The sequence below is a fragment of the Tubulanus polymorphus genome, chromosome 11 (assembly GCF_964204645.1).
Source record: "Tubulanus polymorphus chromosome 11, tnTubPoly1.2, whole genome shotgun sequence".
Classification (NCBI taxonomy): Eukaryota; Metazoa; Nemertea; class Palaeonemertea; order Tubulaniformes; family Tubulanidae; genus Tubulanus; species Tubulanus polymorphus.
This window is the reverse complement of record NC_134035.1, coordinates 12888280-12904298: the sequence shown is the minus strand read 5'-3', so window position 1 is coordinate 12904298 and position 16019 is coordinate 12888280. Positions and strand designations below refer to the sequence as shown.

At 36.0% G+C, this 16019-nt stretch overlaps 1 long non-coding RNA gene across 3 annotated transcripts; it reads left to right on the top strand.

The window, feature by feature from the left end:
* The first annotated feature begins 11215 nt into the window (after window positions 1-11215).
* LOC141913017 (uncharacterized) lies at window positions 11216-14491 on the top strand. 3 transcript variants are annotated; one of them, XR_012620211.1, is made up of 7 exons: window positions 11216-12568; window positions 12671-12783; window positions 12917-13049; window positions 13137-13255; window positions 13343-13461; window positions 13549-13686; window positions 13764-14491. It is a non-coding gene; the product is annotated as an uncharacterized LOC141913017 (long non-coding RNA). The 3 variants fall into 3 exon arrangements; XR_012620213.1 differs by lacking the exon at window positions 12671-12783; XR_012620212.1 differs by lacking the exon at window positions 12671-12783 and having other exon boundaries at window positions 12838-13049.
* Window positions 14492-16019: the final 1528 nt, after the last annotated feature.

Here is a 16019-nt window from a genome sequence, read left to right as displayed (position 1 = left end):
ATGATATTTTCAGCGTCCCGTCGTATGAAATTTTTAATTTTTAATTTGATGTCATCTCAAGAAAATGTATGACTGAAAACATCATATGAAAAATACAGTCAGATTGTTTTTCATTTATCTCGTTCCATACAATACAGGACTCAGTTCCACAGTTTGATTTGGATACAAGAATTTAGATACATATTTGTTGCATAACTGTGGAACTGGGTCTTGTTAAATTGTGAGCATGATGTTTATGATTAATCACTAGTGCGTTTTGAACTAGATATTAAAACTTTGGTTTCAAGTTAACCTTAGTTTAGATTAGTTGGTTTTTGTTTAGTTATTTTAGTAATTTTCGATGTTATTGAATTCAATTCATTCCAGTTGATTTAAGTCTAATTTAGTTAAAGTTTTAGTTCATTTAGGTCAAGTTGATTAAGTTTTAACTATAGCTGTTAACTTAAATAAAGTATAAACATCTGATAAACTGAGGGTCAATTTATCTTATGATAAGTTACACTCAGGTTATTAATCAATAATCGCGTTTAAGATCTCCTTTTTTTATGCAGTTCAGAGATTATCTCTGAATAAAATAGTAACATCTTAGAATGTGATGAACTGAGGGTAAATTCATCATTGTTGAAATTACTCTCAGGATCATCATTAAAACAATGAATGAACTGAGGGTAAATTCATCATTGTTGAAATTACTCTCAGGATCATCATTAAAACAATGGATGAACTGAGGGTAAATTCATCATTGTTGAAATTACTCTCAGGATCACCATTAAAACAATGAATGAACTGAGGGTAAATTCATCATTGTTGAAATTACTCTCAGGATCATCAGTAAAACAATGGATGAACTGAGGGTAAATTCATCATTGTTGAAATCACTTTCAGGATCATCATTAAAACAATGAATGAACTGAGGGTAAATTCATCATTGATGAAATTACTCTCAGTTCATTGAGGATATTTTAGCGTTAACAGCAGTTTTAATTACCCCCCCTGTTTCTTGTTACTGAAAGTAACATCACTAGTTATAGAATAGATGATTAGGTTTTTTATTGTTTGATGAACTTGCAGTTAATTAGATTGATTAATAATACAATACTCTCAGGTCATTGAAACATAATCTTTAATGTTATCTTAATTTTAGGGATCTAGGGTTTTACGCTGAAATAGATTATAAATTAATGAGACAATGGAATTTTAAATTAGTATTTTTTCGTTAATGTTAGAGAACTTTTATTTAGTTTTTAGGCTTTTCACTTTTTGCTAGTGTATTCACTTTTCATCCGTTATTCGACTGGCAGAATATCAAGATGGCTGACTGGTAGCCATTCTTGTTCGCTAAAATTGGCAGTTTTACACATTTTTGAAGTTTTTAAGGGAGGTTTCAAAGATTTCTCCAACATTTGATGTTTGATACCGATATTTATCCCCCATCATTATTAGAAATATTGGGTTGCTTTAACTTACAGTCATGATGTTTGATAATTGTTAGCATTGTCATAGGACACCGCTTACATAGAATCAGTCTTACCCCATTTTCTATTCTTCCCATCAGAGGTATTGAATTCATACAATTTTTCCATGAGTTTTGGTATTTATGCATATAACCACAATCAATTGCATATTTGTAGCATTGGTTTTTGTTATGTTTACCGGGGGGGGGGGGGGCATTAAATATCTAAATTGTCAGATTGTCAAGCATTTCACCGAGTGGGCATGGTGTCCCTGCACCTCTAGTTTATATCTTATTTCACTGCTTTCAAGGTTCTCGTACACATTTCATATTTACATGCAGCTTTTTTATTCAATATATATCAATGCCATCCTCACTTGCCAGGTTTTAATTGTCGTCTGCCGAAGCTCATGCCAAGACAAACCCCGGTCGCAAACTCTTCATTGGTCTATTACGTTGTTCAAGATTGCTTGGGTAGTCAGGTTGCCACTGAGAGGCCACCAGTCTATATATCTAGCCAATCAGATGCGTTGTTTTTCGCCGGCAGATTTGCTACACATCTGATTGACTAGATGTAAAGTCTAGTGGCCGCTTAGCAGCAACCTGTCGACTGGAGATATCTCGGACAATGTAAGAGACCAATGAAGGGCTTGTGACCAGGGTTTGTGTAAGCGTGAAATTCGGTGGGCGACAATAAAACCCTGGTGATTGAGGATGTATCGATGTACATATCAACACACAAAAAGCCAAACATAATAGGCGGCATTATTATTGGGAGGTGCACCTGGCCTAATATATCGCGCGGTAAAAACCACTCTTTCTGTGGTTGTGTAGTACCAGTAATTGATGATCATGGAGTGAGTGATTGGCCTGGCCCAGTTATTCCATTCTGAAATCACTTGGGTTCCGATTATGATTGACAAATAATTCAAAATATTTCTTCAAATTGATCGACACATTTTATCCGTACTTTTACATTATTATATTTATATTGTAAATATGTAAATAGCTTTTTATTTATATTTATATTATATTTCTTTTTAGATTTTTTTATTGATTTTGATTTCTACTTATAAATATTTTTAGATATCTTTTTAACTTAAGATTTTAATGAAAAATATAAATAATTTTATCTAAACATTTCAAATATAATCCTAAAACTTTTTAATTTTCTAAACTTCATAATATCTATACATCAAATCATCTATTTTAGTGCAAATTTTGATATAGATTTAATTGATAATTAATATTTTGAATTCTATTGAATGATTTTAATATTCAAAACAACAGAATGAATGCATTCAATCTTAGTTTGATACTGATATCACTTGTTGCATCTATTGTTTTAACGAGATTTTAACCTATAAATTTGGAGCATTGATATTATTTCATTGCATTAGTCCCGCCTCCTCATTTATGGCTGATGGTTGATTTCAGATTTTCAGCTTCTGATAACATTAATATTAATTCAATGCTACGTTATGTTTTGTTGCTTTATTTCTTACGAACGTTTTCAAAGATGATTGTTGAATTGATATTTGGTATTGAAGAGGTTGAAATAATTATACAGTTTTATAGAATTGTCTCAAATACTGTACCTAGTAACATATAAGTAGCATTGCTAGTGTACCTCTATTTTCAAGTTGTCCTGTGGTACGACGTTAAACTGCCTCATTTTAACAATATGTTTTATCCATACATTTTATCAGTGATTTTTATCTGTTTGTCCTGTGGTATGACGTTAAACTGCCTCATTTTAACAATACGTTTTATCCATACATTTTATCAGTGATTTTTATCTATTTGTCCTGTGGTATGACGTTAAACTGCCTCATTTTAACAATACGTTTTATCCATACATTTTATCAGTGATTTTTATCTATTTGTCCTGTGGTATGACGTTAAACTGCCTCTTTTTAACAATACGTTTTATCCATACATTTTATCAGTGATTTTTATCTATTTGTCCTGTGGTACGACGTTAAACTGCCTCTTTTTAACAATACGTTTTATCCATACATTTTATCAGTGATTTTTATCTATTTGTCCTGAGGTATGACGTTAAACTGCCTCTTTTTAACCGTTTTTATCCATATGTTTTATTGTTTTTACCCATATGTTTTATTGTTTTTATCGCCCCTTCTTTTTCTACCTTTCTCTATCCTTTCCCTCTCTGTCTCTATCCTTTCCCTCTCTGTCTCTATCCTTTCCCTCTCTGTCTCTATCCTTTCCCTCTCTGTCTCTATCCTATCCCTCTCTGTCTCTATCCTTTCCCTCTCTCTATCCTTTCCCTCTCTCTCTCTAACCCACTAACTCTCTTCCTCTTTCTCTAACCCACTAACTCTCTCCCTCTTTCTCTAACCCACTAACTCTCTCTTCCTCTTTCTTTAACCCACTAACTCTCTCCTCTCTCTCCTTTCTTCCTCTCACCCCTCTCCTTCATCCTTCCTCCTCTCTCCCTCCTCTCTCTCTCCTCACTCTCCTCTCTCTCTCTCTTTCGCTCTCTTTCTCTCTATCTTGTAAATATTGTAAATTTGTAAATAGTAGTTTTTATTTCTCTTGTAAATATTGTAAATTTGTAAATAGTAGTTTTTATTTCTCTTGTAAATATTGTAAATTTGTAAATAGTAGTTTTTATTTCTCTTGTAAATATTGTAAATTTGTAAATAGTCGTTTTTATTTCTCTTTTTAATTTTCTTTTAGATATTGTAAATTTGTAGATAGTAGTTTGTTTTTTTCATCGGATCTCACTTTATTCAATACAACAGAATGAATGCATTCAATCTTGGTTTCAAACTATTACTTTTCACTTTTCACATACATTCGTAGCATTGATACCATTACATTAGATAAGTCCCTCCTCCTTTTGAATTAATATTTGAGAGAAGACTCGTTAAGCATATAGTAATAAGCGTTTTACATCGAAGACATTTTGCCACAGGCTGAAGAGCATTTTATATCATATGTCAAGAAATAAGGATTGGAGTGACGTTGCTTCCTGTGATCTCTGATCTGTTAGCTTGTTAACTATCACTTGTTTGTAAATGATTGAGTGTACTTTACCATTACTGGTATGCAATATGCTTTAGCATCATTGGTTGCAGTTATGAAAAATCATCTCATTGATTGTGCATACCTACCCCTCACTGGTTGCAGTTCACTCCATTGGTTGCAGCTATGAACAATCATCTCATCGATTGTGCATACTTCCCCCTCACTGGTTGTCACTTCATTGGTTGCAGCTGAACAATCATCTCAATGATTGAGCGTATTTCCCCTCACTGGTTTGAAATATAATTTCCTCTCACTGGTTGCAGTTCACTCCATTGGTTGCAGCTGAACAATCATCTCAATGATTGAGCTAATTTCCCCTCACTGGTTTGAAATATAATTCCCCCTCACTGGTTGCAGTTCTCTCCATTGGTTGCAGCTATGAACAATCATCTCATTGATTGTGCATACTTTCCCCTCACTGGTTGCATTTCACTCCATTGGTTGCAACTATGAACAATCATCTCATTGATTGTGCATATTTTCCTCTCACTGGTTGCAGTTCACTTGATTGGTTGCAGCTATGAACAATCATCTCATTGATTGTGCATACTTTCCCCTCACTGGTTGCAGTTCACTCCATTGGTTGCAACTATGAACAATCATCTCATTGATTGTGCATACTTTCCTCTCACTGGTTGCAGTTCACTTGATCGGTTGCAGCTATGAACAATCATCTCATCGATTGAGCATACTTTCCCCTCACTTGTTGCAGTTCACTTGATTGGTTGCAGCTATGAACAATCATCTCATTGATTGTGCATACTTTCCCCTCACTGGTTGCAGTTCACTCCATTGGTTGCAGCTATGAACAATCATCTCATTGATTGTGCATACTTTCCCCTCACTGGTTGCAGTTCACTCCATTGGTTGCAGCTATGAACAATCATCTCATCGATTGTGCATACTTCCTCTCACTGCTGGTTTGCGGTTTTCAGTTTACATGATGTGTTTGATGATGATAAATGCTGGTTTTATCATTGGCTCTACGCGAACAGTTATCAAAATGTTGGAAGCCTTTGCCAGACGTTTTGTGGGTTCGATCTCTCTAAGAAAAAGCTAAAAGGGATAAGGGTTTCAATTTGGAATACAGTTTGTCTCCTCCAGCTACAAACGTCCATAGTCTAGAATAAACTGATTTGCATTTGTAAAAAATCTTTGATAGGTGTATCGCTACATTTCCTACTAGACTCCTCTCTCTCATCACGAAATATGAATTACTGCCAAATCAATTGGTGGTAATGAAAGTAAATTGTTACAAAACACTGCAAGTGGGTGTCTTGAAACAATGATACATGTAATGAAACATTGATAGATGTACTGATCTTGTGGTTTGTTCTACCTCCTTCCTCTGCTACGAGGTGATATATCGTGCCATTTTTATATACAATATCAAAATCATAGACAATTAAAATCTTGTGGTGGCATGGCATATCAAATACAGAAGATACTCCGTTATTCTCCTTTAAAAATGGCAAATACTGTTGTTTGCTACTACGGCAAATACTGTTGTTTGCTACTGCATGTTGCTCATTCCACTCTGTTCTAGGGGTGATATTGAGTTTTGGAGTCTCTTCTCCTTCCCTTGCCTTCTTGAATTGTTAAATAGATGTGATTTACAATACTGATTACTTCCTTATTTGAAAACTACATGTTGCTGATGCTTGCTATCATTCAACTCTTGTTTTGGTTGTGATATTGAGTTTTAAACGTTGTGTTTAGGTGTACATGCCTCCTCTCCTCTCTCTCCTCTCTCATCAACAATTAAATAAGACACGTATTGTTTGAATACCTTTAGTTTTTTGCTGTGGTTTCCTCAATAGAAAAGTTTGAAATTGCTCATTGAATGCAGCGCATTTCAAACTATGGATCAATTACTGCTAAATCAATTGATGGTGATGAAAGTTAAGTGTTACAAAACACTGTGGGTAAATTACTGCTAAATCAATCGGTAGTGATGAAAGTAAAGTGTTACAAAACACTGTGGGTAAATTACTGGTAAATCAATCGGTGGTGATGAAAGTTAAGTGTTAGAAACACTGTGGGTAAATTACTGCTAAATCATAACTGATGACCACCTTTAATACTGCTGCTTGCTGCTGGGTGTTAATTGATACACTCTGTTTTGGGGTGATATTGAGTGCAGGACACTCCTCCTTCCTGCTTCAACTGTCATGTAGAAACGTGACAAAGGAACTGAATTGTCAGTGTGTTACAACACTGATGACCTCCTTTAATACTGCTGCTTGCTGCTGGGTGTTAATTCTTACCACCTTCCATGAACTTCTTGAATTATTACATTAAACATTATTACAATAAGAATTATTACATTAAACATTATAACATCATGAATCATCCTCCTTAAATACTGCTGCTTGCTGCTGGCTCTGTTTTGGGGTGATATTGATCGCAGGAGTCTTCTCCTTCCTTCTTCAACTGTCATGTAGAAACGTGACAAACGAACTGAATTGTCAGTGTGTTACAACACTGATGACCTCCTTTAATACTGCTGCTTGCTGCTGGGTGTTAATTCTTACCACCTTCCATGAACTTCTTGAATTATTACATTAAACATTATTACAATAAGAATTATTACATTAAACATTATAACATCATGAATCATCCTCCTTAAATACTGCTGCTTGCTGCTGGCTCTGTTTTGGGGTGATATTGATCGCAGGAGTCTTCTTCCTTCTTCAACTGTCATGTAGAAACATGACAAACAAACTGAATTGTCAGTGCGTTACAACACTGATGGCCTCCTTTAATACTGCTGCTTGCTGGTGGTGTTAATTCTTACCACCTTCCATGAACTTCTTGAATTATTACATTAAACATTATTACAATAAGAATTATTACATCAAACATTATAGCATCATGAATCATCCTCCTTAAATACTGCTGCTTACTGCTGGCTCTGTTTTGGGGTGATATTGATCGCAGGAGTCTTCTCCTCCCTTCTTCAACTGTCATGTAGAAACGTGACAAACAAACTGAATTGTCAGTGCGTTACAACACTGATGACCTCCTTTAATACTGCTGCTTGGTGCTGGGTGTTAATTAATACATTCTGTTTTGGGGTGATATTGAGTTCAGGAGTCTCCTCCTTCCTTCTTCAACTGTCATGTAGAAACGTGACTAACAAACTGAATTGTCAGTGTGTTACAGCACTGATGACCTCCCGTAATACTGCTGCTTGCTGCTGGGTGTTAATAAATACACTCTGTTCAGGGGTGATATTGAGTGCAGGAGTCTCCTCCTTCCTTCTTCAATTGTCATGTAGAAACGTGACTAACAAACTGAATTGTCAGTGTGTTACAGCACTGATGACCTCCCTTAATACTGCTGCTTGCTGCTGGGTGTTAATAAATACACTCTGTTCAGGGGTGATATTGAGTGCAGGAGTCTCCTCCTTCCTTCTTCAATTGTCATGTAGAAACGTGACTAACAAACTGAATTGTCAGTGTGTTACAGCACTGATGACCTCCCTTAATACTGCTGCTTGCTGCTGGGTGTTAATAAATACACTCTGTTCAGGGGTGATATTGAGTGCAGGAGTCTCCTCCTTCCTTCTTCAACAGTCATGTAGAAACGTGACTAACAAACTGAATTGTCAGTGTGTTACAGCACTGATGACCTCCCTTAATACTGCTGCTTGCTGCTGGGTGTTAATAAATACACTCTGTTCAGGGGTGATATTGAGTGCAGGAGTCTCCTCCTTCCTTCTTCAACTGTCATGTAGAAATGTGACAAACCAACTGAATTTTCAGTGTGGTACAACACTGATGACCTCCTTAAATACTGCTGCTTGCTGCTGCGTGTTAATTGATACACTCTGTTATGGGGTGATATTGAGTTTTGGTGAGTTTTGCTCCCTGATCATCTTTATTGCGACTTTACGTTTTAAATGTAAAAATATTCAAAGCAGCTATCCATCGATAGCTTTGTGGTGGTTGAATCATTGAAATGTCGCTGGTGTTGGTACATTGTATATATTGTAATATATGTCGGTGAAATGGGATTGATCATGTTTCCTGATGATCCTTATTGCGACTTTACGTTTTAAATGTATAAATATTCAAAACAGCTATCCATCGATAGCTTTGTGGTGGTTGAATCATTGAAATGTCACTGGTGTTGGTACATTGTATATATTGTAATATATGTCGGTGAAATTGGATTGATCATGTTTTGTGATCGTCCTTTTTGCGACTTTACGTTTTAAATGTATAAATATTCAAAGCAGCTATCCATCGATAGCTTTGTGGTGGTTGAATCTTTGAAATGTCACTGGTGTTGGTACATTGTATAGATTGTAATATATGTCAGTGAAATTGGATTGATCATGTTTTGTGATCGTCCTTTTTGCGACTTTACGTTTTAAATGTATAAATATTCAAAGCAGCTATCCATCGATAGCTTTGTGGTGGTTGAATCTTTGAAATGTCGCTGGTGTTGGTACATTGTATAGATTGTAATATATGTCGGTGAAATGGGATTGATCATGTTTTGTGATCATCCTTATTGCGACTTAACGTTTTAAATGTATAAATATTCAAAACAGCTATCCATCGATAGCTTTGTGGTGGTTGAATCTTTGAAATGTCGCTGGTGTTGGTACATTGTATAGATTGTAATATATGTCGGTGAAATGGGATTGATCATGTTTTGTGATCATCCTTATTGCGACTTTACGTTTTAAATGTATAAATATTCAAAACAGCTATCCATCGATAGCTTTGTGGTGGTTGAATCTTTGAAATGTCGCTGGTGTTGGTACATTGTATAGATTGTAATATATGTCGGTGAAATGGGATTGATCATGTTTTGTGATCATCCTTATTGCGACTTTACGTTTTAAATGTATAAATATTCAAAACAGCTATCCATCGATAGCTTTGTGGTGGTTGAATCATTGAAATAATGCTGGTGTTGGTTCTCTGTGTATACTGTATCAGCAAATATTATCACATTACGCATTTTAAAAGTGTTATACTCAAAGATGCTATTGTTTGATTGCTTCACTTTGGTTCCTTGCGCCTGAAGGTTGTTAACTGTCATATAGAAACGTGACAAACAAACTGATTTGTCAGTGTGTTACAAGACTGATGACCTCCTTTAATACTGCTGCTTGCTGCTGCGTGTTAATTAATACACTCTGTTTTGGGGTGATATTGAGTTCAGGAGTCTCCTCTTTCCTTCTACAACTGTCATGTAGAAACGTGACAAACAAACTGAATTTTCAGTGTGTTACATCACTGATGGCCTCCTTTAATACTGCTGCTTGCTGCTGGGTGTTAATTCTTACCACCTTCCATGAACTTCTTGAATTATTACATTAAACATTATTACAATAAGAATTATTACATTAAACATTATAACATCATGAATCATCCTCCTTAAATACTGCTGCTTGCTACTGGCTCTGTTTTGGGGTGATATTGATCGCAGGAGTCTTCTCCTTCCTTCTTCAACTGTCATGTAGAAACGTGACAAATGAACTGAATTGTCAGTGCGTTACAACACTGATGACCTCCTTTAATACTGCTGCTTGCTGCTGGCTCTGTTTTGGGGTGGTATTGATCGCAGGAGTCTTCTCCTTCCTTCTTCAACTATCATGTAGAAATGTGACAAAGGAACTGAATTGTCAGTGCGTTACAACACTGATGACCTCCTTTAATACTGCTGCTTGCTGCTGGGTGTAAATTCTTACCACCTTCCATGAACTTCTTGAATTATTACATTAAACATTATTACAATAAGAATTATTACATTAAACATTATAACATCATGAATCATCCTCCTTAAATACTGCTGCTTGCTGCTGGCTCTGTTTTGGGGTGATATTGAGTTCAGGAGTCTCCTGCTTCCTTCTTCAACTGTCATGTAGAAACATGACAAACGAACTGAATTGTCAGTGTGTTACAACACTGATGACCTCCTTTAATACTGCTGCTTGGTGCTGGGTGTTAATTAATACACTCTGTTTTGGGGTGATATTGAGTTCAGGAGTCTCCTCCTTCCTTCTTCAACTGTCATGTAGAAACGTGACTAACAAACTGAATTGTCAGTGTGTTACAACACTGATGACCTCCTTTAATACTGCTGCTTGCTGCAGCGTGTTAATAAATACACTCTGTTTTGGGGTGATATTGAGTTCAGGAGTCTCCTCCTTCCTTCTTCAACTGTCATGTAGAAACGTGACAAACAAACTGAATTTTCAGTGTGGTACAACACTGATGACCACCTTAAATACTGCTGCTTGCTGCTGGGTGTTAATTGATACACTCTGTTATGGGGTGATATTGAGTTTTGGCGAGTTTGCTCCCTGATCGTCCTTATTGCGACTTTACGTTTTTAATGTATAAATATTCAAAACAGCTATCCATCGATAGCTTTGTGGTGGTTGAATCTTTGAAATTTCGCTGGTGTTGGTACATTGTATATATTGTAATATATGTCGGTGAAATGGGATTGATCATGTTTCCTGATCGTCCTTATTGCGACTTAACGTTTTAAATGTATAAATATTCAAAGCAGCTATCCATCGATAGCTTTGTGGTTTTTGAATCTTTGAAATGTCACTGGTGTTGGTTCTGTGTATATATTGTTATATATGGCGGTGAATTGGGATTGATTATGTTTCCTGATCGTCCTTATTGCGACTTATTACGTTTTAAATGTATAAATATTCAAAGCAGCTATCCATCGATATCTTTGTGGTGGTTGAATCATTGAAATGCTACTGGTGTTGGTACATTGTATAGATTGTAATATATGTCGGTGAAATGGGATTGATCATGTTTCCTGATCATCCTTATTGCGACTTTACGTTTTAAATGTATAAATATTCAAAACAGCTATCCATCGATAGCTTTGTGGTGGTTGAATCATTGAAATAATGCTGGTGTGGTTCTCTGTATATATTGTATCAGCAAATTATTATCACATTACTCATTTTAAAAGTGTTATACTCAAAGATGCTATTGTTTGATAGCTTCACTTAGGATCCTTGCACCTGAAGGTTGTGAACTGTCATGTAGAAACGTGACTAATGAACAGAATTGTCAGTGTGTTACAACACTGATGACCTCCTTCAATAGGTGTTGATGGAAGTTACGTGTTACAAAACACTGTTGGTAAATCACTGCTAAACAATTGTTTGTGATAAAATTGAAATTTAGTGATCCCTCCCCCTCTTGAATTGTCAAGTTAATTGTGACATAAACTGAATTGTAAGTGACTTAAGGCTGGGGTGATATTGAGGTTTAATGCCTTCCCCCCTTTCCCTTCTTGAATTGACAAAACTGAATTGTTAGTGACTTGATTATATTACTCCACTTAAGGAGTGATAATTATATTACTCCACTTAAGGAGTGATAAAATTGTCTTAACTCTGATGATGAGGTAAACCCGTTTCTAAATCTGTGAGCCGACAGTGTAAAAAACTGTTAGAATTCAAATTGCTTTAAACATCTTCAGAAAGATGGTTGATCATCGTAAACACTGGTGAAAACAATTTACATCCCAATTTGCACCTGACTTCCCATTTTGCACTTGACGTCCCACTTTGCATTTGACGTCCAAATTTGCACTTGACGTCCCACTTTGCACTTGACGTCCCACTTTGCACTTGCACCGACGCATCGATTGCACAAAACAGCACTGGCACACCCGCGGGTCCATGCGCATGGTAAACAAATTGATCAGCATGCAGCATGCCATCTTTGTGTGTGGAAATAATTTACAAACAGCTGTGAGTTTAAAATTAAAGAAGGTATGTTTGTGTCATTTCTTGTACAATCTCCAACAACGATGATGTAAAGAAAAACATAATGTCCATTTTATTATGTTGAAAAAATGAAAAGTGTTGCATAGTTAAATATTAATGAGTAAAATGAGAGAAAAGAGGAAGAAGAAAGTCCCAGAAAGAGAAGCGTTGAATTGGTGTCTGTTGTCAGCAGAGATCGTAGGAAATCTCCACCCCTCAAACAGAAAGTTCAAGATGATACCGAAAGTTTCTGAGGTTCTGAGAAATTTCGCTAAGTCAAGACTATAAATCAGGTAAAATATATATTGCTATAAATTGTTTATTAGATAAGAATGTTTCAACTAGGACGGTAAGTTAGTTATAACATGTAATAAATGCATGTTATCTTATTGTAGTGTGTATTGATTTGGTCGTCAAGTACGAATTACCAAAGGATTGATGGGAACATTGTTCCAGTTGTGCAGAGCAGTATTTAAGGTGCCATGAGTCTGAATTGACTATAAATCAGGTAAAATTGAAATTTCTTTTTTTAAGAATTATTCATTTTTTGTGTACATTATAGTATTGAGCTTGTGGTTGGCTGTACAATATCAGATGACAGGAAGATCAGATCAGAGATGCTGAACAATTTCTTCTTTCAGTGTTTGTCTGTAGAAATCGAAGGTATTCTGAGGAATCTCCACATCAAACAGAAAGTTCAAGAAGATACTTAAAGTTGCTGGAGTTCTGAGCACTTTCTTTTTTAAGTCTTAAGTCTGAATTGACTATAATCAGGTATAATTGAACTTGATATGAATTTCATTGTAGGAACAGCAGACTTAATGAAGCTGGTTACTTTTATTCTATGTATTTCTGTTGTAGCCAGTGGTTTGTCTGTTTGTTGGTTGTTGGTAGAGAGGAAAGGAACACATCAAAGTTCACAAAGCGTTCAGCAACTTTCTCAAGGTCCAAGTCATGAGTCTGAATTGACTATAAATCAGGTATAATTGAACTTGATATGAATTTCATTGTAGGAACAGCAGACTTAATGAAGCTGGTTACTTTTATTCTATGTATTTCTTTTGTAGCCAGTGGTTTGTCTGTTTGTTGGTTGTTGGTAGAGAGGAAAGGAACACATCGGAGTTCACGAAGCATTCAGCAAATTTCTCAAGGTCCAAGTCATGAGTCTGAATTGACTATAAATCAGGTATGATTAAACCCGATATGAATTTCATTGTAGGAACAGCAGACTCAATGAAGCTGGTTACTTTTATTTCATGTATTTCTGTTGTAGCCAGTGGTCTGTCTGTTTGTTGTGGTCGTTGTTGGTAAAGACATGTCATACTAGAGGAAAGGGAAACATCAAAGTTCTGGAAGTGTTGAGCAAATTTCTCCAGGTCGATGTCGTGACTCTGAATTGACTATAAATCAGGTAGAGTTGAAATTTATCTTTGGTGAAGAGTCTTAAAAATGATGTCATTATTCATATTTTGTGTTTTGTCATTGTAGTATTGAGCTTGTGGTTGGCTGTAGAACATCAAACTACAGGAAAAGATCAGATCAGAGATGCCGACCAATATCTCCATCAATTCGGGACTTTCAGTGATTGTTACCCTCGAGTTAGCGCAGTTCCGTAGATGCTGACCAATTTCTCCGTCAAATTGGGACTTTCAGTGTTTGTTACCGCTAGTTAGCGTAGTTCCAGAGATGCCGACCAATTTCTCCGCCAAATTGGGACTTTCAGTGTTTGTTACCGCGAGTTATCATAGTTTCAGAAATGCCGAACAATTTCTCCGTCAAATTTGGACTTTCAGTGTTTGTTACCGCGAGTTAGCGTAGTTCCAGAGATGATGACCAATGTCTCCGTCAAATCAGGACTTTCAGTGTTTGTTACTGCGAGTTAGCCTAGTTCCAGAGATGCCAAACAATTTCTCTGAGGCTGATGGCTTCAGGGATAGGTTGAATGTAAATACACATTGTACATCTATTGGAAAATAAATATGAACTGATGGTTTGATTGGCTGGTTTGTTGTTAAATCTGATTGTGGGTTATTAATTACTGATGTGCTGCGACTTAGCGTTTTATATGCATACATTTCAAAGGGCTTCTCTTGTTTTTGTTGTGCTGGTTAAATTATTTTGTAAATGATAATTGACGATGTCAAACTTTGGTTTAGAGTTTTGTTACAGTGATGAATGAATGCACTGTATATGTGGAGATTATGTACTTGTGACTTTGCGTTTGTTTTTGTAAATACATTTATTTCTTTAAAATGATTGTTTTTGTGTTGCATCTCATTCTGACGATGTTAAACTCTTAACTCAAGATACACAGTTTGCTCTTGACTTGTTTGATTATTATATTGATGAATACATTGATTTTATGGTGTTTGATTATCTGTTGAACTATTGTTTATGAATACCATTTGAACTACTAACCACTAGTTGTTTTAACATCAGTATCATTAGTGGTCAGTTGTTCTCTACAAATTATATGTGTTATTATTTCTTTATATAATGTACGGTGGACTCTCTTAACTAGAATCATTTCAAGTCCAGTCACTTTTATCTTGGAGTAATGATTTTCCAAGCTTACATCAACTTGGACATAAAGACATTGAACTATTGCATTGAAATTCTTTTATCTGCAGGTGACAATTATCACCTTGTCTTTATTGATTCGAGTTAGTCAAGTCTATGGTACATGGGTTCTTTTTTCTCTGGAAGTGAATTAAATGAAACGAGACGACAGTTGAACCCCATTAATACGATTGTGTTTAGGACGGAAACCGTTCATTACGATCAGATTTTCGGCATGTCCCGGCTAATTTACATCGATCCATATTTTGATAATACGACAATTTCACTTTCAACCATAAGATTTGTATTTAACTATAAGGATCCACTGTAAAATGAGGACTTCAAACCATTCTCACTGATGTAGGGACTTTCTTTTATTAAAGTTTTCAGTCTGATTACTCATAAATTATGCATGTATCAATCTGCCGCAGCTTGGCACTACCCTATCTGCTGAGGATACTCCAGTACTTACCCATACCCTTCAGACACTCGTTTAGATTTTAGACCTTCTACATAATCTGAAGTACTCGCTCTTCAAAGACAGCTTGAACCCTCCTCCCACCCCCTTTCAGATAGAATGTCTGGGGTCCAGGCAACAGATCGACACCTTTCTCTTGGCTTTGAGTAATCAGACCGATCTTGTCTGATTACTCTTTTTTTATATCTTGAGTTTATTTGCCGTAAAAGCTGAGCGGCCGGTTGTAGCTCCATAACAAACTAAATCACACCCACTGGAGTCAGGTGGGGGACTGATCAGTTTTAGAAAATAGAATATTTGAATAAGGTCTGAGACTTTCATTTATTTGACTATTTATGCAGCTATCAACCTGCATTTTGGACACTGATTCCCTGCCATTAATGGAATAATTAATTTGTCTTTTCGCAATTGTTTCCTTAAATACAGTTTGTTCTACACTGAAAAATAACTGTGTCAGGTACGAACTCCATCGATAGTTGCTCGAGCTGTTTCTGATAGGGCCTGATGCTGAAGTAGACGATGAGCTGGTGTGTCCCAGTAATTATTCAGAGTGGTCCTGATGCAGACAAAAAGGACATGTAAAGGTGTTCTGGGTTCGAACGTAGATACCACTTATACTGGGAATGATCCTAATGTTGAAATGAAGTTAAATAGGACTGTACGATACAATTATACATATAACTATTATCGCCACCTATTGGAATTTC